Genomic DNA, 23,002 nt, shown 5'->3' on the forward strand with positions numbered 1-23,002 from the left:
TTAAAAGATGCTAACCAGACAGCATGTCTTAGGTCTGTGTGTTTGACTGATTTGTTATTTATTCATATAAAGAATTTAAGACTGCCATTATGTCATAAAATTAAGAGATGTGTTTAATCCTTATAGATGAAATTCTGTTTCACGTTTGAGTTTTTCCAACATAAACAATTTGTAGTCTTTTTAAAATTATTTTTTTAAAAGAAGCAAATCATTGTGTTCAACATACAGATAAACTAGTCTCCATGAACTCTAAAAGCCCATAATGTCCATTTGTGATTTTGTGATTCTATGCTCAACATTAGAAGAAGGGCTTGGAGTTGTTGAGTTGCTTTGCAATGTTCTGTGCTGGAAAGACTGATTTAAGGTTCTCCTACTTAATGGAACTAAAGAATACATTTGTTGCTGAAGAAAAACATAAAAGACTTATCACATTCTCAAATAAATGGTTCCTGTACTTATTTTTGCATTTTATTTTCTACTAAAATGTATTGCTTCTTAGATTTGCGAATATCAATGATTTATGAGCTCTTTTCTCTGGTGAGGTCTCCAAGATTAACTTTTTTAAAAGGAGAAACCACAAATTTTTAAGGATCATGACAAAGATATTAAAACAAAATGATGACAGTACCTTTTGGAGAGCTGGACTATCACCATCTCAAGGCAAAAAACATCACATTGAAGCCTTTGTGGTTGTTGGCTTATTATGCAATGAGTCCTCAAGACCCATCCCCAAACCTAGCTTCTCCTGAAAACATTTCATATGATGAGCTGTCCACAGCTTTTTAAAATATTAATTATTCTAAAGTAAAATACATCATCTAATTTATGACAACACATATAATTCCATAGATCCATTTTGCAGGTACAATTCTAGGAGTTTGTGATATGACCATTGCCTCTTGTATTCTCTTTCCACCATTTTTCCACTTTGTTAAAAATTTTAATTTAATAAATATAAATTTCGAAAGTACAACTTTTGGATTATAAGGGCTTTTCCCCTGATAACCTCTCTCTGACCTGCAACCATCCCATCTCCCACTCCCTGACCCATCACGTTCTTCATCAAGATTCATTTTCAATTGTCTTTATATACAGAAGATCAACTTAGTATATACTAAGTGAAGATTTCAACAGACATACATAGATTACTGTTTGAGTAGTAGGTTTTTTTTTGTTTTTTTTTTTTGTTTGTTTGTTTTTGTTTTTGTTTTTTTTTGACAGGCAGAGTGGACAATGAGAGAGAGAGACAGAGAGAAAGGTCTTCCTTTGCCGTTGGTTCACCCTCCAATGGCCGCCGCGGCCAGCGCGCTGTGGCCGGCACACCACGCTGATCCGATGGCAGGAGCCAGGTACTTCTCCTGGTCTCCCATGGGGTGCAGGGCCAAGGACTTGGGCCATCCTCCACTGCCTTCCCAGGCCACAGCAGAGAGCCGGCCTGGAAGAGGGGCAACCGGGACAGAATCCAGCGCCCTGACCGGGACTAGAACCTCGTGTGCCGGCACCGCAAGGTGGAGGATTAGCCTAGTGAGCCGCGGCGCCAGCCCTGAGTAGTAGTTTTACCATTAATTCTCATAGTACAACACATTAAGGACAGAGGTCCTACATGGGGAGCAAGTGCACAGTGACTCCTGTTGTTGATTTAACAATTGACACTCTTATTTATGATGTCAGTAATCACCCAAGGCTCTTGTCATGAGCTGCCAAGGCTATGGGAGCCTCTTGAGTTCACAAACTCCAACCTTATTTAGAAAAGGTCATAATCAAAGTGGAAGTTCTCTCCTCCCTTCAGAGAAAGGTACCTCCTTCTTTGATGGCCTGTTCTTTCCACTGGGATCTCACTCGTGGAGATCTTTCATTTAGGTTTTGTTTGTTTTGTTGTGTTGTGTTTTTTTTTTTTTTTTTTTTTTTTTTTTTTTTTTTTTTTTTTTTTTTTTTGCCAGAGTGTCTTGGCTTTCCATGCCTGAGAAATTCCTAGCCGGATCTGAATGCCTTAAGGGCTGATTCTGAGGCCAGAGTGCTGTTTAGGCATCTGCCATTCTATGAGTCTGCTGTGTATCCCGCTTGCCACGTTGAATTGTTCTCCCCTTTTGAATTCTATCAGTTATTATTAGCAGACACTGGTCTTTATGTGATCCCTTTGACACTTAATCCTATCTTTATGATCAGTGAAGCTACTGGGGTTGTCTTTTTAAGTTGCACATCACACAGTTCTCTTGCCTACCTGGAAAGCAAGGCTATCAGCACTGTGGAGCCCACGGAGACATAGGACATTTTCTTGACTGGAAAGATAACTTCACAAACCAGTGCCTCACTATTCTTCCCAGCCTGTTTCCTCGCCACGCCTTCAAGAGCCCTTTATTTGCAGTGATTATGTCACCATTTCCTGAATTTATCTCTTTCTTATACTTCTGTACCTTTGCTTGGGTTGTTCCTTTAGACATGCCTTTTACTTATTTCTCATCCGTGTGTATCTGATTTATCCTTCAGAACTCAAATCAAGTGCTATTTCCTGCAAAAGATTGTCTCCTTTTTAATCCAAATATCTTGCTTATACTTACCAGCACCCTAGCACTTACTGATACACTTTCCTTTACACTTCAAGTTTGTCTTATAAATTTGAATGTGCCCAGTGGCTGGCACTATACTGCACATTGTAAATAGCTAACAAATATATTAAATGAATGTATCATCCCCTGAATTATTTTATATTTTGGCATTTAATGTCTTACATCCCCTACTATTCTTTTCTGTTAAGGGATTAATAATTCTTTGTGTTTGTGTTTTAAGATTATGTATTAAATACACCCTGTAGGAAGGGGAGACTCCTTTATTATTAATAATTTTAATTCTAATCTTTTTTTGTTCTGGGTGGATTTTTTTTCATAAGATAGGCTTTATTTTACCTGCTTTCAGAATTACTACATACTCTTTTCTCCCCAGTATTATTATTTTGTTATTTTTTAGAGATTTGTTTATGTATTTGAAAAGCAGAGTGACAGACAGAGAGGGAGAGACACAGAGAGAGATTTTTCATCTTCTGGTTCACTCTTCAAATGGCCATAACAGCTGGGGCTGGGCCAAGCCAAAGCCAGGATCCAGGAATTCCATTCAGATCTCCCACGTGGGTGACAGGGAACCAAAGACTCATTGTGTTGGACTCCCATGCACATTATCAGGAAGCAGGACCAGAATCACAAAATAGCTGGGATTCAAACCATCACTCTGATGTCAGATGCAGGCCATGCTAGTGGTGGCTTTACTCACAGCTCCACAATGCCCATGCCTCTCATATTAGCATAATAAGTAGGCAACTTTTCCAATGCTATTCTTTTGGTTATTTTTTTCTTTTTTTTAAAAGATTTATTTTATTTATTTGGAAGGCAATTACAGAGAGAGGTAGAGACAGAGAAAGGTCTTCCATCCACTGGTTCACTCCCCAAATGGCGATACAGGTTGGAACTGAGTAGATCCGAAGCCAGGAGCCAGGAATTTCTTCCAGTTATCCCATGTGATGCAGGGACCCAAGGACTTGGACCATCCTCTGCTACTTTGCCAGGAACATTAGCAGAGAGCTGGATCAGAAGTGGAGCAGCTGGGACTTTAATCGGCATCCATATTGGATGCCAGTGCTGCAGGCCAGTGTTTAACCTGCCCCATCACAGTGTCGGCCCCTCCAATGCTGTTTGAAAGTTTACTATATTTCAATACATGACTGTTAACTTGTCCCATCCAGTAAACACTTCCTCAGTTACAAGGTGGGGCTCAATGAATTCTTGAGTATACTTTAAGTTATATTTTGTTATAGCTTATTAAAGAGGAACAAAGTCAACTCAGTTGGAAATATGAAGACAAGGAGAAAATAAAAAGGAAAACAGAAATTTTCATCAGAATGTAAAGCCAAAGAGCTGACATTTTGGTGCAGTTAATGTGGAAGCACACTAATATGCTGAATTTTCTTTTTGGGCTTGATCATTAATATGTACTGTGGGCAAACTGTTAGCTCTCTATCTACCTTGAATTTCAAATCAAATCTTTTAAACTCACAAAAGTGTTTTGTCCTTACTGAATGAAACTTATTAATTTTACTTATGATAAATGGAAAAAATTTTTACTTGCTATGATTCATTAACATATTAGTATTCTGATTAAAATCAGGGTACAATAAAAAGAGGTTGAATGATCTGTTTTGCCTTCCTGTAAGTCAGATGATGTGTTAATATTATGCTACAACAATTAGGGAATGAGTTTTGTTTCCTTCTGTGGCAGCTTTGAATATGGCCTATTTGCATGTGTTAAGGTAGATTTACTTACATGTAAATAACTCCCAAAAGATAATTTTCATTTACACAAAATCCAGAGAAGAAATTTCCAAAGCTTTCTCTGATGTGAAGAAGTCACAATTACTTTCACCTACAGAATTAGGAAAGCTCTCTTTATAACCAATTTAAATTCCAGGTAAGTTTCCTCTGTCTTTGTTCATACTTAGTGGGATTTGTACACTTCTCAAAAGCTGTAATTTGTGGCCAGCACTGAGGCTCACTAGGCTAATCCTCCGCCTGTGGCACTGGCACCCCGGGTTCTAGTCCCGGTTGGGGCACCAGATTGTGTCCCGGTTGCTCCTCTTCCAGTCCCGCTCTCTGCTGTGGCCCGGGAAGGCAGTGGAGGATGGCCCAAGTGCTTGGACCCTGCACCCCATGAGAGACCAGGAGGAAGCACCTGGCTCCTGGCTTCCGATCAGTGCAGCGCACCGGCCTGAGCGGCCATTTAAGGGGTGAACCAACGGAAGGAAGACCTTTCTCTCTGTCTCGTTCTCTCTCGCTGTCTAACTCTGCCTGTCAAAAAAAAAAAAAAAAAAAAAAAAAGCTGTCATTTTCATACCTCATAAAAACTTGAATACATTTCTCTTTTTTTTTTTTTTTTTTTGACAGGCAGAGTGGACAGTGAGAGAGAGAGACAGAGAGAAAGGTCTTCCTTTGCCGTTGGTTCACCCTCCAATGGCCGCCGCGGCCGGCGCGCTGTGGCCGGCGCACCGCGCTGATCCGATGGCAGGAGCCAGGTGCTTCCCCTGGTCTCCCATGGGGTGCAGGGCCCAAGCACTTGGGCCATCCTCCACTGCACTCCCAGGCCACAGCAGAGAGCTGGCCTGGAAGAGGGGCAACCGGGACAGAATCCGGCGCCCCGACCGGGACTAGAACCTCGTGTGCCGACGCTGCAAGGCGGAGGATTAGCCTAGTGAGCCGCGGCGCCGTCCCTGAATACATTTCTTAGCCTTTATTTCCTTGAGCATTTTTGTGGAGTTTTTGTTGTTTTATAGTGATTGGATTATACATATAATATGATACATATAATATACATATAATATAATGACAAAGCCTGTAAAATAAACAGTATTGAATAAAATTGAATAGAATAATCTAACCAAAGTTACATTCATCCTCAGACAACTGGATTTATAAGAATTATTTTTATCTTAAGAAAATATACATCAATGAATATAAACAAATAGATAGCATTTGAATCTTCTGTTGTATCATTTAAATTTTTGATATTTATATTTTTGTAATCTTTAAAAATGGCATGTTTAGACCTAATACTTATTTAATGAAAAAACATGATACAGTGCCGAGATGGCAAATACTTTGAAGAACAATAATGTCACTTAAGAGAAAAGAAATGAAGGGAATTGCTATTTTGATAGGACACTCAGAGAAGGTGGCTATGAAGAGGAAGTATTTGAAACCTGAATGCAATGAAGAGGCTAATTCAAAATTGGTCCAGGCCTGGCACTATGGCGCAGTGGGTTAATCCTCTGCCTGTGGTGCCGGCATCCCATTTGGGCGCTGGTCCTAGTCCCGACTTCTCTTTATAATCCAGCTCCCTGCTATGACCTGGGAAAGCAGTGAAAGATGGCCCAAGTCCTTGGGCCCCTGCACCCACATGGGAGACCCGAGAGAAGCTCCTGGCTCCTGGCTTTGGATTGGTGCAGCTCTGGCTGCTGGCAGTCATTCAGGAAGTAAATCAGCGAAAGGAAAACCTTTGTCTCTGTCTCTCCCTCTCTCTGTCTGTAATCTACCTTAAAAAAAAAAAAAAAAAAAAAAAAAAAAAAAAAAAAAAAAAGTTGGTCCAGGCCAAAACTGCAGCAGTGGCTAAGGTCCTGAGATTGGAACCAGCTTTGTGTATCTGTGGAATAGTCAGTAGGCTGGTGTGGCGAGAATGGGCAGAATGTGGTAGGAAATGAGACACAGACATAGTCAGGGGCCGAATCACAGAGTCCTAAGGGCCACTTAAGGAATTCGAGACTAACCACAAGTGTGAAGGGTACCACAGAAAGGTTTTCAGCACTGGTGTGACATGATCCAATTTATATTCCAAAATGTTATTTCTGGCTCTTAAAATTTCAGTCAGACTGTGTGAGGCAGAAGGCTACAGAGACTTGTGATAAAGGGAAGTGTGTCTCCCTTGAGAGAGTTCAATCTGCTTTTTCTATGCATAGCCACATAAATATTGGGCTAACTCAAAAAGAGCTGGGCCCCCATAAGCAAAAGTTGACCTCCAAACAAGTCTTTCCTGGACACCTGCACAAAAGCGTAATCGGTCTCTCCATGCTTCCAAGTTCAGGCTCTTCACTCCTGTCCCAAAGCGATCCCAAGTGTTCAGAAGCAGAGAACACCAGCACACTTCACAGTAAGCTACAGGAGCCTCCATAGCTTGTTCACCTAACACAAGCCAGCTGGACTACTGTAGGACTTTGTCACTGATCATAGCCCATGAGGAGAGCAGATTGATGGAGGCAGGGTAACATCAGAAGTGGGCAGCTCATGTTTTTAAAAAATGTTTTAATGGGCCTTACCCTGAGGCACATCAAAGAGTCGACGGGAAACAAAGAGCCACTTTATTTGGACTACTGGACAAGATAAAAATCTATAAAGAAGAGAATTGCTAATTCCTAGTTTCTATTAAAATTATAAAATTACCGTCTTACTATGTTTAAAAAACATTTTAGTTACTCAAAACTTGTGTTAATGTTATGCTACAACTATTAGGGAATGAGTTTTGTTTCCTTCTGTGGCAGCTTTGAATATGGCCTATTTGCATGTGTTAAGGTAGATTTACTTACATGTAAATAACTCCCAAAAGATAATTTTGACCTTTTGTAAACTATTCCCTATTTAAACTAAATATTTGAATATTTTGCCCCAAGCAAGAGGGAGCATAGTTTCTTTGTAATTTGAGAGAATTGGTTTTAATTTTCCTAGAAATGTTTCAACTGTAGAAGCATTTCAGGCCTTAAAAAAAAAGTGAGCTCAAGTCTACCTACCATGAGAATATGTTAACTACCTTAAAGATTACATTGTCTGGGCCGGCGCCACAGCTCAATAGGCTAATCCTCAGCCTGCTGCGCCAGCGCACCGGGTTCTAGTCCTGGTCGGGGCACCGGGTTCTAGTCCCGGTCGGGGCGCCAGATTCTGTCCCGGTCGCTCCTCTTCCTGTCCAGCTCTTTGCTGTGGCCTGGGAGTGCAGTGGAGGATGGCCCAAGTCCTTGGGCCCTGCACCCACATGGAAGACCAGGAGAAGCACCTGGCTCCTGGCTTCGGATCAGTGCGGTGTGCTGGCCGCAGCTCACTGGCCGCAGCGGCCATTTTGGAGTGAACCAATGGAAAAGGAAGACCTTTCTCTCTGTCTCTCACTGTCCACTCTGCCTGTCAAAAACAAACAAACAAAAAGATTACATTGTCTGGAGGTGGCACTGTGGCAGAGCAGGTTAAGCTACCTCCTGCAACACCAACCTCACACATGGGTGACGGTTCCCATCCAGCTCCCTGCTAATGTGCCTGGGAAAGTAGTGGAGGTGACTTAATTGCTTTGGCCCCTGCACCCATGTGAGAGACCTGGAAGTAGCTCCGAGCTCCTGCCTTCGGCCTGGGCCAGCCCTGGCTGTTGCAGCCATTTGGGGAGTAAGCCAGCAGATAGAAGACCTCTTTATCTCTCCTTCTCTCTGATTGTAACTCTGTCTTTCAAATAAATAAAATAAATCATCTTTTTCAAAATAATATTATATTGTCTAGTTAAAGATATGGGATTCATTTCTTTCTTCTTAACATATTTCATTTAAAATCAGTACTCTTCATGTTGAGACATCACATTGTTTATGACTTGATAGCCCTTTTTGTGTTGAGCATGTGGCGATAGCCATGAGGAGGCTAGGTGGGCTTCACTTTTTTTTTTCTTTATATTATTACAGGCTTTGGTAAATTACAAGCTTTGGTAAATGGAAAAAAATTTTGATCGCAAATATAACCAAAAGAAAGAGTTTATGTAGATTTCAATACCATTTTCAAATGTTCACTTTCCATATCAGAATAATTAGCAAATATTATCTTCATAAAATCGTAGATCATAGCTCCTATTGCTAGAAGGTACTAAAGGGCAACATTTTTGGAAATATTACATTAAAAGATACAACATTTTTGTCCCTATAATATAGAATTTGTTTAAACATTTTTGAAAAGGCAGCAGAATGTACTAATAGTAGGTTTGGAATCAGACAACCTCATTTGGAGTTAAAAGTTATGGTTTAAAACACGTTTTTTTGGCCATGTGATCTTAACTAGACCACTTTATCTCCCTAAGCCTTGGTTTCCTGAGCTATAAATGAGGATTATAACAGTTACGAAGGTTAAACAGAACAATGTGTAGACCAGATCCTGTAGACTCTACAGATGTTAGTCATTATTATTTGCATGGTATTTCTTGAGCCTCACCCATATGAATTTAGTGACTTGAAATAGCAGGCTGACTGCTTTCTACTAGTTTATTTTATAGTAAAAATATAGTACAGCCTCTGCAGGATGGCATGAGACCTGGGCTTGTTAATATTTCCATTGATTCTTATTTTTCCATAGTTTCCTGTGTAGTCATGTAGTCATTTAATTATCACGATTCTATATAGAATTTGGACATATCAGAAATTGGCTAATTGGGTTTACATAGTATTTAAATAATGAGTCTGCCCATTTATTTTGATAGATTTTAGTTAGACTGTCTTGAGGGGGGAAGGTAAGTGTAATATACTTGTATCTGTGATAATCTTACACTGGATTCACGTGGTGCCATTGGATGTGGTGAAACTCTGAGAAGCGACTGGTTTATTCATGGCAAGGAGTATCTTTGTCTTTCAGTTCTTATTTTCTTCCCTCATCTCACATGTATGTTAAAAACACCTTGATCTGCCTTTCTTCAAATTTCTCCAGTAATTAATTTCATCCATCTGGCACAGGCTCACAAACAGATGCTGTCTGCTCACATATGGTCAAGTAACAGTAGAGAAATTGAGAAGAGAGAAAAGAACTTAACTCAGTTTCGAGGAGAAAAGCGGGGACCCAAATAACACAAGACAGATAAGTGCGCAGAGAAGAGCAAAGGGAAAGGTACTTCCTGTTAGATGGAATTGAAAATCATTTCTAAGAAGTTCCAGATATTTGGCTTCTGTTGTATAGGTGTTAAGTGTCCAAGGCACCTTTTAGAAACAGCCCAACTTTTAAGGCTTGATTCTGTTTTCAGCCAAGTGGGACATTGGCATGTTACTGCCTGGTCTGAGTTAGGTTCACCTGTGCGTGGTTATGAGATACATTTATAGTTATTAGCCATGCTTATACACAAAATTGCCTACAATAACTGTGGAAACCTTATTCTTTGAGACACTTTGTGCAGTGAAAATCAAGGACGATACATATGGATTTTTAAAACCCATTTCTATGCTTAACTCTAAGTGAAACACAGTAAGAAATTTTAGTTTTTGAAACACAGACCCTCCTAGATATTTTGTTTAAGTAGGATTTGAAATAAGTATTTCATTTATTTTTTACAAGTGTGTAAAATGTATGTCTTCATTAAAATGACAAAAACAACATGAATTATAGTTCATAAACCTGAAAATTTTTTTCTATATCCTATTCCTTGTAAATTTTATTTTTTTAGATCAGAGAAAGTAGCCATAGAAACATGATCTAATAATTTCAAGGAAAGGGTGTATTAATAACAAGGAATCTTATTTGTGTATGGTGGGGAGAAGGAAAACACAGAGGAAGGAGAACATGACTAGTGGTTTCCACAGTAATTCTAAGAAACCAGAGGAGTCTCTTCAGAAAACCCAGAATAGATTTTGGTGGTAATTTATCATTCTAATAACTTCTTTGCTGAGAAAAGACATTAGAAGCCAGAACAATAAGAATATGAAGAACCATTCTTGTTACATGACCCTATAGTTTGTTCTAAAATTCTTCCAGTGTATCTATAAATACTGCCTTTTTAAATCTCAGATGTCTGGGCCGGCGCCGCAGCTCACTTGTCCAATCCTCTGCCTGCAGCGCCGGCACCCTGGGTTCCAGTCCTGGTTGGAGCACCGGATTCTGTCCCGGTTGCTCCTCTTCCAGTCCAGCTCTCTGCTGTGGCCCGGGAAGGCAGTGGAGGATGGCCCAAGTGCTTGGGCCCTGCACCCACATGGGAGACCAGGAGGAAGAACCTGGTTCCTGGCTTTGGATCGGCCAAGCTCCGGCTGTGGTGGCCATTTTAGGGTGAACCAACGGAAGGAAGCCCTTTCTCTCTGTCTCTCTCTCTTTCTCACTGTATAACTCTGCCTGTCAAAAAAATAAAAATAAATCTCAGATGTCTGGAAATAACTTTATTCAAAATGTCATGCATTTCTGACATCAATGACCTTGTCTTTTCCTGAGCTACCTTTTGAATCATCTTTTCTCTCCACTTTCTGTTCACTTCCAGGAACTTATTTAAGATCTTTTATTATACTGCCACTGATCATTTTATCCCAAAATTCATTTACCCATCCATAATAGGAGTTTTACAGATGCTAAAATTAAAGAGTTTTTTACTCCCTTTAAATATTCTATCCCTTAACTAATTAATGTGGATTCTTACTAGATCAATCTGGTTCCTCATTTTTGGCCAATATTTGTACCAAAATTTGCAGGTCCTGTTTGAAATTCAAATTGTTATTCAATATTTTTCATTACTAAGTTTGTGTTAAATAAGTAGAACTTTTTAAATGTCATATATTATATTATGTCGTATATTAACATCTTGAAGCAAAAGTATACATTTGCTTCAAGATATTAAAGAAAATAGAATGTGTTAATAGGATGTGTTGTTTGCATCCTCTTTAAAGACAGATTGAACTACAGACTGTGAAGGATCATATATCTTAAAGCAAAGAAGCCCAAGATAAGTCAAATGTTTCCACCCCCCACAGCTTTTAAGACAGAAGACCAGCCTCATTAGAGCATATTGCCACAAGGTTTTCACCACTCTGTCTTCCCAGGTTCTAATTATTTGAGTCAGAATAGTGTTTATTCTTCTGACATAGAGAGGTCATGTTTTGTAGTTGAGCTGACTTCTGCCCAGATCCCAGTTCTGCTCCTAAAAATCCTTAAACCATTTCCTTTTTGTGAAATAGGGATAATTATTACTTTGTTCTAAGAATGGGAGATACTCTTGGCTCATTGCTAGACATAGGAAACACACAATAAATTGTAACTATAATTGCTGAATCTATACTACTTAGATCTTAGCTTTTTTTTTTTTTTTTTTTTTGACAGGCAGAGTTAGACAGTGAGAGATAGAGAAAGACAGAAAGGTCTTCCTGCCGTTGGTTCACCCCCCAAATGGCCACCACGGCCGGTGCTGCGCCGATCCGAAGCCAGGAGTCAGGTGCTTCTTCCTGGTCTCCCATGTAGGTGCAGGGCCCAAGGACCTGGGCCATCCTCCACTGCACTCCCAGGCCACAGCAGAGAGCTGGACTGGAAGAGGAGCAACTGGGACAGAACCAGCGCCCCAACCAGGACTAGAACCCAGGGTGCTAGCACTTCAGGTGGAGGATTAGCCTAGTGAGCCATGGCACTGGCCTAGATCTTAGCTTTGAATATAGACTTTTGCTACCACACCAAGACTCGTTAATTACCAAGCTATTTTCTGGCACTGATGTCAAAATTCTTAAAAAACATTGTATAATTGCTGTAATGTCCAACTGAATGTCGTCTTGATCATGTTCCAGTTCCACACTGGCTCTTATGTGAGTCATATATAGATTGCAATTTGGGGTTAAGCCTAAGAGATTTTCCTCCCCTACAAAGAGGGCTGGCCTCCTAGCAGAGGTCATTTGGTCCTGAGCCTATTTTTCAGCTCTCCATTGCCCTCTAGTGACTACTTTTAGCACTGATTCACTGGGGGTTTATCCTTAGAGGACAGTGCTTGTTAACCTGGGTTAACAAATTGTGAAAAGAGTTTGACAATCCAGAGTAGGTTTAAATTACATGCCACTATTTGAACAGTAATGTGTATCTCAAGATATTTCAAATAAGTCATTGAAGACTCATGAAAATCAAAGATTTCATAAAACTGAAGATGTGTAGTGCCTTATTAGCCAAAAAAGAAAAGTATGGATTTTAGAAACAAGAAGAGTTGGGGCCAGCGCGTGGCTCACTTGGTTAATCCTCCACCTGTGACACCGGCATCCCGAGATCTAGTCCCAGTTGCTTCTCTTCCAGTCTAGCTCTCTGCTGTGGCCTAGGCGGCAGTGGAGGATGGCCTAAGTGCTTGGGTCCCTGCACCTGCATGGGAGACCAAGAAGAAGCTCCTGGCTCCTGGTTCCTGGCTCCTGGCTGTGGATCGGCTCAACTCCAGCCATTGCAGCCATTTGGGGAGTGAACCAACGGAAGGAAGACCCCTCTCTCTGTCTCTCACTGTCTATGACTCTACCTGTCAAATTAAAAAAAAAAAAAAAAAACAAAAAAAACAAAAAAAAAAACAAAAAAAAACTACACTGATGCAAACCTTCCCCTAGCTCTCCTCTACACACATACACATACAAAGTGGAAAAACTGCCTGGGTTTTCTTAAAAAAAGAAAAAAGAAAGAAACAAGAACAGTTGATTAATAGATCAATAATGCTATAGTATTTAAACATAATTTTACTTGACTAGATGATTTATTGTTATTGCATAATTTAATAAAGTAATTGGTGACCACCTGAAGCTCCCTTGGGCCTTTGAGAAGAAACCGTGTCCCCCAAATACTTAAATATCTTCCAATATAGTGACATCAGGGAAAGTTACAGAGGTGGCATATCTCAGTTTCAATAGGACTTACAGAAAAGACAATCTTTTTTAAATTGAAAAAATATGCTGAATGGTAAGTAAAAAGATGAGTATGCCATTCACACTTGATCTTAGCCAAAAGGCCAAGAGGCGATATGAGTATGCCATTCAAAATGAATTGAGTAATAATTCAAAGTTAACCATAAAGCAAGTGTCTAGTAACAATTTTAAGGCTTTATTCTGAGTTACTTCTGCCCCATTCAAACTCCTTTACATGTAACTCAAACTAAGACAAATATTTACCAAATTCATCAGGGCAGGAATAGCTAACATATTGTATGACAAAAGTTAAGCATCTTCTAGATCATTAAATACAAGAAGAGAGAAAGCCTCAAGAAATGAAATTTCTCTGTTGATTCACAAAATGAACTACCCTTCTGCAAGATGCAGGAAATCTGGCTGAAGACCATGTATATGGAAAAAAAAATAGCTTGAGGTTTTAGCCTGCAAGCTCACCATGTGGTGTCCTGCCAAAGAAGCAAATATGTTTCCTAATAAAGTATCGACCTCAGATCAAGGAAGGTACCAATTCTGCTGAGTTTTGCACTGTTCAGACTACATCTAGAGTATTATGTTTGAATTAAAGTGCCAGATATTAAGGAGAGGTACAGATACACTGAAGTGCATGCCAAGAAAGAGTCCTGGCAGCCACAGAGTGTGAGGATTGGCTGAAATAACTGAGACAACTCAAAAACACGGTAACTGTCTGCCCATATTTGAAGAACTGGAATGTAGAAGAGATTCTATGTTTATTAACATCCCAGACAAGTAGGACTAGTATGAATTCAAATAATAGTCTTCCATTAGTAAATGATTCAGAAATAAAATGAGCTGTGTTGTAAGCCATTGCATTTCCTATCATTGGAAGCATTCTAGACGGACCTAACTGTAGGACCAAGAAACAAGCTTGGCTCTTTATAGTTTTACTATCCTGGATTTTAATGCTTTTCTCAAATCTTTAACTTTCATGATTCTGTTTCCTTTTTGTGTTTCATATTTGTTTCGCAAACATAAAACAAACTCAGTCATTTTTCTGACTCCTAATCCCTCCTCCCAATTCCTAGTATTGTAGAGCCTTGGCACTGTTTCATGTCACAAATGGATTTACAGGGCATTGTGGCACACCAGTATGCCAGGGCTCCAACTGGATGCAAGTTCCTTTCAGAATAGGATGCTGACTCAGAGCAGATTCAAGAGAAAGTTCTCATTACAATGCCTAGTTATGATACAATCAGGAAGGCATGGACTCTGAACGTGCAAGACATTGTAATCTGAAATTATAGAAATAAAGAGAAAAAAGGGGGGACAGTGTTGTGGCACAGCAGCTTAACCCAGTGCTTGCAACAATGGCATCCCATACTGAACTGTCGGTTCCTGCCCCAGTTGCTTTTCTTGTGATCCAGCTACCTGCTAATACACCTGGTAAACTAGTGGATGATAACCCAAGCATTTGGAGCCCTGCCACCTATGTGGGAAGTCCAGATGGAGTTCCAGGCTCTCATCTTCATACCAGCACAGCTCAGACTGTTGTGGCCATTTGGGGAGTGAAGTAGCAGATGGAAGATTTCTCTCTCTCTCTCTCTTTCTCTCTCTCTTTCTCTCTTCCTCTGCTTTTCAAATAAAAAAATCCTTAAAAAATCAAAATGAAAAATAAAGTGAATATAGTCATTTTATCTCAAGGAGCTGTGTGCAATTTTATTTTTTGTAATTTTTATTTATTATACAAGTTTCATGTATTTCATATGTACAAATTTAGGAACATAGTGATACTTCCTCCCCACTCTCCCTCTTGCCCACACTCCAACCCTTCTTCTTCCTCTATCTCACATTCCCACTCTTAATTTTTACCAGAATTTATTTTCAGTTTACTTATTGTTCATATAGTTAACCTACACTAAGTAAAATAGTTCAACAAATAGTATGAAGAAAAAAAAATACTGTTCCTCAGCAGATCAGATGAAGGCTGTAAAACAGCCTTTCAAAATTTCATTTCAAAATGTCCATTTCACTCCGATACATTACATTTGAGGTACTCTATTAGTTACCTCTGGATCAGGGAAAACATATGATATCTGTCTTTTGATGACTGTATTATTTCACTAACTATAATGATTTCCAGTTGCATGCATCTTGTTGGAAAAGATAGCATTTCATTTTTTATAGCTGAGTAGTACTTTATAGTATATACACACACACACACACACACACACACATATATATATATATATATATACACACCATAATTTCTTTATCCAGTCAACTGTTGATAGACATCTTGGTTGATTCTGGATCTTAGCTGTTGTGCATTGTGCTGCAGTGAACATGGTGGTACAGACTCTTAGATGCTGATTTCTTTTGGTTTGGATAAATTCTCAAGAGTGGGATGGTCTATATTCAGATTTCTGAGATATCTCTAGCTGTCTTCCGCAGTGGCTGGAACAGTTTGCATTCTCACCAACAGTAGATAAGGGTACCTCCACCAGCATGTATTGTTTGTTGATTTGGGTATGGGAGGCATTCTGACTGAAATGAGGTGAAACCTCATTGTGGTTTTGATTTGCATTTCCCTGATGGCCAAGTGATCCTAGACTCAGGTGTCTGTTGGCCATTTGAATTTCCCGTCTTGAAAAATGACTGTTCAAGTCCTTTGCCCCTTTCTTAGCAGGGTTGTTTGTTTTGTTGTTGAATATCTTAAACTCATTAGAGATTTTGGATGTTAAGCCATTAGTTGCTTAGCTTGCAAATATTTTCTCCCATTGTGTCAGTTGCCTCTTTACTTTGCTGAGTGTTTTGCAGTGCAAAAGCTTCTCAGTTTGCTGTCATCCCACTTACTAATTTTGGCTCTGATTGCCTGTGCTACTAGGGTCTTTTCCAATATGTCTTTTCCTATGCCACCATATTGTAGGGTTTCCCCAATATTCTCTAGTAATTTGATGGTATCACGTTATAGATTTAGGTCTTTGTTGCATTTTGAGTGGACTTTTGTGTAAGGTGTAAGGTAAGTGTCTAGTTTCATACTTTTGCATGTGGAGGTCCAATTTAACCAGCACCATTTGTTAAAGAAACTATCCTTGCTTCAGGGATTGATTTTAGCTTCTTTGTCAAAGATAAGTCAGTTGTAGATATGTGGATTAATTTTTGGAGTTTCTAGTCTGTTCTATTGGTTTACACACCTGTTTTTGTGCCAGTACCAGGCTGTTTTGATTATAACTGCCCTGTAATATGTCTTGAAATCAGGTATTGTGATGTCTCCAGTTTTGTTTGTGTTGTATAAGATTGCTTTATCACTTCATGGTCTCTTGTGTTTCCATATGAATTTTAGCATCATTTTATTTTAAGTCTGCCAAGAATGTCATTAGTATTTTGATTGAGATCGCATTGAATCTGTAAATTGCTTTAGGTAGTATAGACATTTTGGTGATACTGATTCTTCCATTCCATGAACATGGGAAAATTTTCCATTTCTAAATGTCTTCTTCTTTTCTTTCTTTAATGTTTTATAATTTATAATGTAGAGATCTTTGATAGCCTTGGTTAAATTTATTTCAAGGTATTTAATCATTTTGTAGCTATTATGAATGGGATTCATCTTTCTCAGTTATGGATTTGTCTGTGTATACAAAGGCTGTTGAATTTTGTGTGTTGACTTTCCTTCCTGCCACTTTACCAAACTCTTCCTGAGTGCCAATAGTCTGTTACTGGAGTCTTTTGGATCCCCGATATATAGAACCATGTCATCTGCAAATATAGCCTCATAGAAGGGATTTAGGAGGATTCCCTCTGTTTCACTTGTTTTGAATAGCTTGAGAAGAATTGGAATTAGTTCTTCAATGTCTGGTAAAATACAGCATTGAAGCCATCTGGTCCTGGGGTTTTCTTTGCTGGGAGGGTCTTTATTACTAACTCAATCTCCATCTTGGTATTGGTCTGTTTAGATTTTCTGGGTCTTCATGGCTCAATTTAGGTAGATTGTATGTGTCCAGGAATCTATCCATATCTTCTAGTTTTTCCAAATTGTTGTCATATAGCTCTTTATATTAATTACTGGTAATTCTTTTTATTTCTGTGGTAACTAGTTACATTTGCTTTTTCAAATTTGATTTTACTGAACTGGGTTTTCAGCTGTTTTTTTGTTAGTTGGGCCAATGATGTATCAATTTTGTTTATTTTTTCAAAAAAACAGCTCTTCATTTTACTGATCTTTTGTATTTTTTTTTCAATTCTTCTCTAATTTAAAGTATTTCCTTCCTCCTACTAATTTGGGGTTAGATTTTTTTTTCTAGTCCTTGAGATGCAGTTACCTCATTTATTTGGTACCTTTCCATTTTTTTCATGTAGACTGTAAACTTCCTACTTAACATTGGTTTTGCTGTATCCTTTAAGTTTTTATAATGATGTATTGTCATCTTCATTTCTTTCCAGAGTTTTTTTTCTCTTTTAATTTCCTCTGTGACCTACTTTTCATTCAGGAGCATGTTATTCAGTCTCCATGTGTTTGCACATGATCTAGAGATTCTTGAATTGTTAATTTACAGCTTCATTCCATTCAATGCTAGAAGAAGAAGATGGTCAAAGAAGATGCAAGGTATGATTTCAGTTTTTTTGAATTTGCTGAGAGTTGCTTTATGGCTTAGTATATGGGCTGTCATAGAGAAAGTTACATGCACTGATGAGAAGGTTGTGTGTTCTACAACTGTAGGATGAAAAGTTCTGTAGATAGCAGTTAGGTCCATTTGGTCCAAACTGTCAACTAGCTTTTGTTGTTTCTTTGTTGATTTTCTGTCTAGTTGATCTGTCCATTGATGAAAATGAGGTGTTGAAGTCCCTTATTACTATTGTATTGGAGTCTATGTCTCCCTTTAGATCCATTAACATTTCTTTTAAATAGCCAGGAACCCTATAATTGGGTACATATACATTTATTATAGTCACATCTTCCTGTTGAATTGATCTCTTAATCATTACATAGTGCCCTTCTTCATCTTTTTTAACAAAATTTTTGTGTTAAAGTCCATTTTATCTGATATTTGGATTACTAAATCTGCTCTTTTTTACTTTCCATTAGCATTGAATTTTTTTTTCTGTATTTTCACTTTCATGTATGTGTGTATCTTTGTTGGTGAGATGTGTTTCTTGTAGGCAGCAAATAGATGGGTCTTGTTTTTATCCATGCAGCCAGTCTGTATCTTTTAACTGGAGAGTTGATGCTATTTATATTCAAGGTTATATTGATATGTAACAACATGGCCCTGCAATTTTCCCATAAATATTCATGTTGTTTACTTTGAATTTCTTTGATACTTTTACTGGGGCATTTTCTGTCTTCACATTCTTTCATAATGATGGCTATCTCTCTGTGTTTCTGTGTGTAGCACATCCTGAAGCATCTTTTGTAAGACTAGACAGTGGTGACAAATTCTTTCAATTTGTATTTGTTAGGGAAGGTCTTTATTTCACCTTTATTCCTAAATGAGAGCTTTACAGGGTACATATTCTGGATTGACAATTTTTTTTTCTCCTAAGACTTGAGCTATGTCTTGCCATTCTCTCCTAGCTTGTAGGTTTTCTGATGAAAAATCAGCTGTGAGTAGAATTAGAGATCCTCTGAAAGTAATTTAGCTTTTTTCTTATGTACATTTTAGAATCTTTTCTTTATGATTTACTTTTGAAAGTTTGACTACAATGTGTTGTGGGAAGATATTTTCTGGCTATGTCTATTAGGGGTTCTGTGTGCTTCCTGTACTTGGACATCCCTTTCTTTCTCCAAATTGGGGAAGTTTCTGTAATTATTTCACTAACTAGCCCTTCTAGTCCATTGTCTCTTTCCACACCTTCATGAACTCCTAAGAGACCCATATGTTGTGTCTTTTAATGATATACAATAAATCTTCAACACTGGTTTTAAGTTTTTTAATTTCTTTTCTTTCTTTTTTTTGGGGGGTGGGGAGAATCTGACTGAAAGATTTCCAGATTTGTCTTCTAGTTTGGATATCCTTCTGCCTCACCACGTCTGTTGTTAAGGCTTTCTACCGCATTTTTTTATTTGATCTATTGAATTCTTCATTTTTTTAAAAAGATTTATTGATTTATTTGAAAGGCAGAGTTACAGAAAGAGAGAGAGAGAGGTTGATCTTGAGTCCACTAGCTCACTAACCCAAATGGCTGCAATGGCCAGAGCTGGGTTGAGCCAAAGCCAGGAGCTTCTTCTGGGTCTTCCACATGAGTTTAGGGGCCCAAAGAGTTGGACTATCTTCCACTGCTTTCCCAGGCACATCAGAAGAGGAGCGGCTTGGAGTTGAACCAGTGCACATATGGTTTGCTGATATTTCAGGCGGCGGCTTTATCCACTATGCAACAGTGCCAGCCCAAATTCTTCATTTCTAATATTTCATTTTGATTTTTCTTTAAAATCTCAATTTCATGGGAAAAATTTCATTCATGTCATGCCTGGTTTTCTTTAGTTTGTAGATTTTCTTCTGGTTGCTTTTGAGTAATCCTATGATTAATCTTTTGTGTTTCATTTTTGGTGTTTCATCGATTGCTTCATGTTTACATTGTAATTTTGATATATTGTTGTGTTGCTTGAGGGGAGGGGTCATGATATCGTCTTTATTCTTGTTTCTTGAATTTCTGCACTTACAATTAGGCATTTGTGGAATTACTTGTTTTTGTTTTTGTTTCCTCTTTTATCTTTCCTGCTTTTATCTTTGGGCTATGCCTTTGTAGTTTTGTGGAATGTCTGCACTGTCAGTGAATACCAAGAATGTGTGCTGGGTATGGCCAGGGAGCTCTGGTCAGTGCTCCGGGTTGGGACTAGTATACAAGATAACACCCAAGTTGGACATGGTAGATCTCCTCTTGTTAACAAAAAGGGGGAATGGTCACCTCTGTTGGTGTGATTACCTCCTCTCCTCCAAGGTTAGCAATGCCCAAGTATAAACCCAAAGTGCGTTCAATATTCATGCACACAGTATGAACAGCAATGCCCAATTACTCACCCAAAGTGTGTTCAGTATTCATGTGCACAGTATCAACAGCACAAAAGACCTGCACAGTCCTCACTCTGAACATCATTCCCACTGCAGTGACCCTCCCCAGGCAACCAAGTAGCTCTCAGCATATGGAGCCTCACCCAGTGGTTGTTCAGAGACCCCACTGTGGCTGTTGCTGAAGCTCAAAATGGCACCACCCTTTCTCAGCCATGCAGCGGAAGGATGGTGTGAAATAAATGTGCCCCTTTTACTTCCACTGGATCTGCAGGTAACTTCTAGTAACTGATAGCACCTAGGACTCGAGTTCAGACTCATGCCTTGATCCTGCTCAGGCCATATCACCATGCGTTGCTGCAGTTTGATCTCACCTATGTTTCCAAGCTGCTGCATGCTCTGGCTCTCAGCTGATGCAGCTGTGTGTTGTGTCTGTGTTCTTGCTGCACATCTGCACCTTCCACACAGGTCCGTGGCATTCCTCTTCCTTTTGTAGAATTTCTAGTGAGGTTTTTCTCTAATTCTCCTCTGAGGGTGCACTTCCTACTTTTATTATTATTATTATTATTATTATTATCCCTAGCTTAGTGCAGTACATCATTCCCTAATCCTCCATCTATGAAGCCTTTAGCACATTTCTTAAAGGTGGACTTGAAGAAATCTTGACCATAGGTTGCAATGTAGAGAGACAAAATTTGGTGGCAAGAGTTTGGCACAGTAGTTAAGGCACCTCTTAAGAAGCTCACATTGCATACCCAACTACCTGGATTTGAGTTCCAAATACACTCCTGATTCCAATTTCTTGCTAATGTGCTCCCTGGAAGGCAGCAGGTGATGGCTCAAATACTTGGGTCCCTGGATTCATGTCTCAGCTCCTGGCTTCAGCCTCGTCCAGCCCCAGATGTTGCAGGAGTTTGTGGTGTGAACCAGCAGATGGGAGATCTCTCTCTCCCACATGGGAGACTGCTGACTTTGACCTGGCACAGTATGGGCCATTGTGGCTATTTGGGAAGTGAACCATATGATGAAAGATTCTCTCTCTCCCTCCCTCCCTCCCTCCTTCCCTCCCCACCCCCATCTCTCTTTCTCTCCCTCTCTTTTCTCCTGTCTGTCACTCTACCTTTCCATCAATAGTACCAACAAAAAAAGAATTGCTACTTTTGCAATATGTGCTTTGGAACTTAGAACTAAATTATGATTGCTTAGACATGCACAGCTAAAATCAATGGAGCACTATGAATAAGTATTCAGGACTAAAAGGATAACAACATTAACAATATACTTTAAAAAAAAGCCTAGACTACAATGTACTTTTGGTTATTAGCAGAATGTAATAAAATACAAATGATTTGGTTTTAAAATAAATAAAACTGCCTGGATATTATGAAATATGACACTTAATATAGCTTCAGAGTTATGGCCGATGCCCAGATTTTTGTTAATTTTAAGCAAGCTTCTCAAAAGATAATAATTTTAAAGTTTTTTTCTGTTTCAAATTTCTCTGTTATATCTGTAAACCATTTGGGTTTATTGATCTATAGTAATGACACACCATAAATTTCACTGCATAATTTTCCAGTCAAGCTCAGGTGAATAGATGGTAGATTGAAGCTATAAATAACTAAAAACAGGGGCCGGCGCCCGTGGCTCATGTGGTAAATCCTCCGCTTGCGGCACTGGCATCCCAGCCGGTGTTCTAGTCCCGGTTGCTCCTCTTCCAGTCCAGCTCTCTGCTGTGGCCCAGGAAGGCAGTGGAGGATGGCCCAAGTGTTTGGGCCCCTGCACCCGCATGGGAAACCAGGAGGAAGCACCTGGCTCCTGGCTTGGGATTGGCATAGTTTCAGCCATAGCGGCCATTTGGGGGGGGGGGGTGAACCAACGGAAGGAAAACCTCTCTCTCTCTCTCTCTCTCTCTCTCTACCTCTCTCACTGTCTAACACTATGTTTAAAAAAAAAACCTGAAAACAATGATTTCATAACCTAGTAAACAAAATATTATATGTTAATATATTTGGATTCCATGGAAACTTTAAAGTCTTGTTTTCTAAAAATGCTGTAATTAAAGAAAATACTCCATATCCAGATGAATTTGGTAATATGTTTTACCATATGATACATATCCAAAGAAAGTAAGTTTTCTTAAGATAAAGGAACAAGAAGAAAAGGAAAATTTTATTAAGTAACTTGAAAAATACTGTCCATATAATTTCTTTCATTAAATGCTCAGGAGTTTATTCTGTAACAAATAAGGGAAAGAACTGCTTTTCAATTTAAAATCATTATTAGAGTACCTGTTACAATCATCAGACATTGGAATCCATTAAAAATCCATCTTAAAAGTTTTATTTTTTCATAAATCTACTTTTCCCCTTTGGCCTCAGTACTAGTAATAATAATTTAGTCATGATATTTTGTATTTACATGAATCATACAATTTATTTCCACACATATAGCAGCTGAGTTTCTTAGGTATTCCATGAGGAAACAAAACCTAGATGAAGCTCCTGGCTCCTAGCTACAGCCTGGCCCAGCCCCAGCTGTTGTAGCCATTTGGGAAATGAACCAGTGCACAGAAGACACCTTTCTCTCTCTCTCTCTCTCTCTCTCTAACTCTGCTTCTCAAAAAAATGATAAGTCTGTTATGGTTAGTGTAGACTGTGTGCAATATTTAAGATGCTGTTTCACTGTAAGATATTCCGTTTAAATGATTTTCTTTTTTTATAGATATATTTTAATTTATCTAATGAACATAAATTTCCAAAGTACAGCTTATGGATTACAATAGCTTCTCCCCCTCCCATAACTTCCCTCCCATCCACAACACTCCCCTCTCCCTCTCCCCCTCCCC

At 39.0% G+C, this 23,002-nt stretch overlaps 2 protein-coding genes across 21 annotated transcripts in view; one reads left to right on the forward strand and one right to left on the reverse strand.

Annotated features, from left to right (window-relative positions):
• Positions 1-23,002, reverse strand: part of LOC127483154 (translation initiation factor IF-2) — a 335,580-nt gene that overhangs the window by 120,655 nt on the left and 191,923 nt on the right. The window lies entirely within an intron of this gene.
• Positions 1-23,002, forward strand: part of ARSJ (arylsulfatase family member J) — a 99,388-nt gene that overhangs the window by 25,572 nt on the left and 50,814 nt on the right. The gene's annotated exons all lie outside the window — the stretch shown is intronic.

The sequence above is a fragment of the Oryctolagus cuniculus genome, chromosome 8 (genome assembly GCF_964237555.1).
Source record: "Oryctolagus cuniculus chromosome 8, mOryCun1.1, whole genome shotgun sequence".
Classification (NCBI taxonomy): domain Eukaryota; kingdom Metazoa; phylum Chordata; class Mammalia; order Lagomorpha; family Leporidae; genus Oryctolagus; species Oryctolagus cuniculus.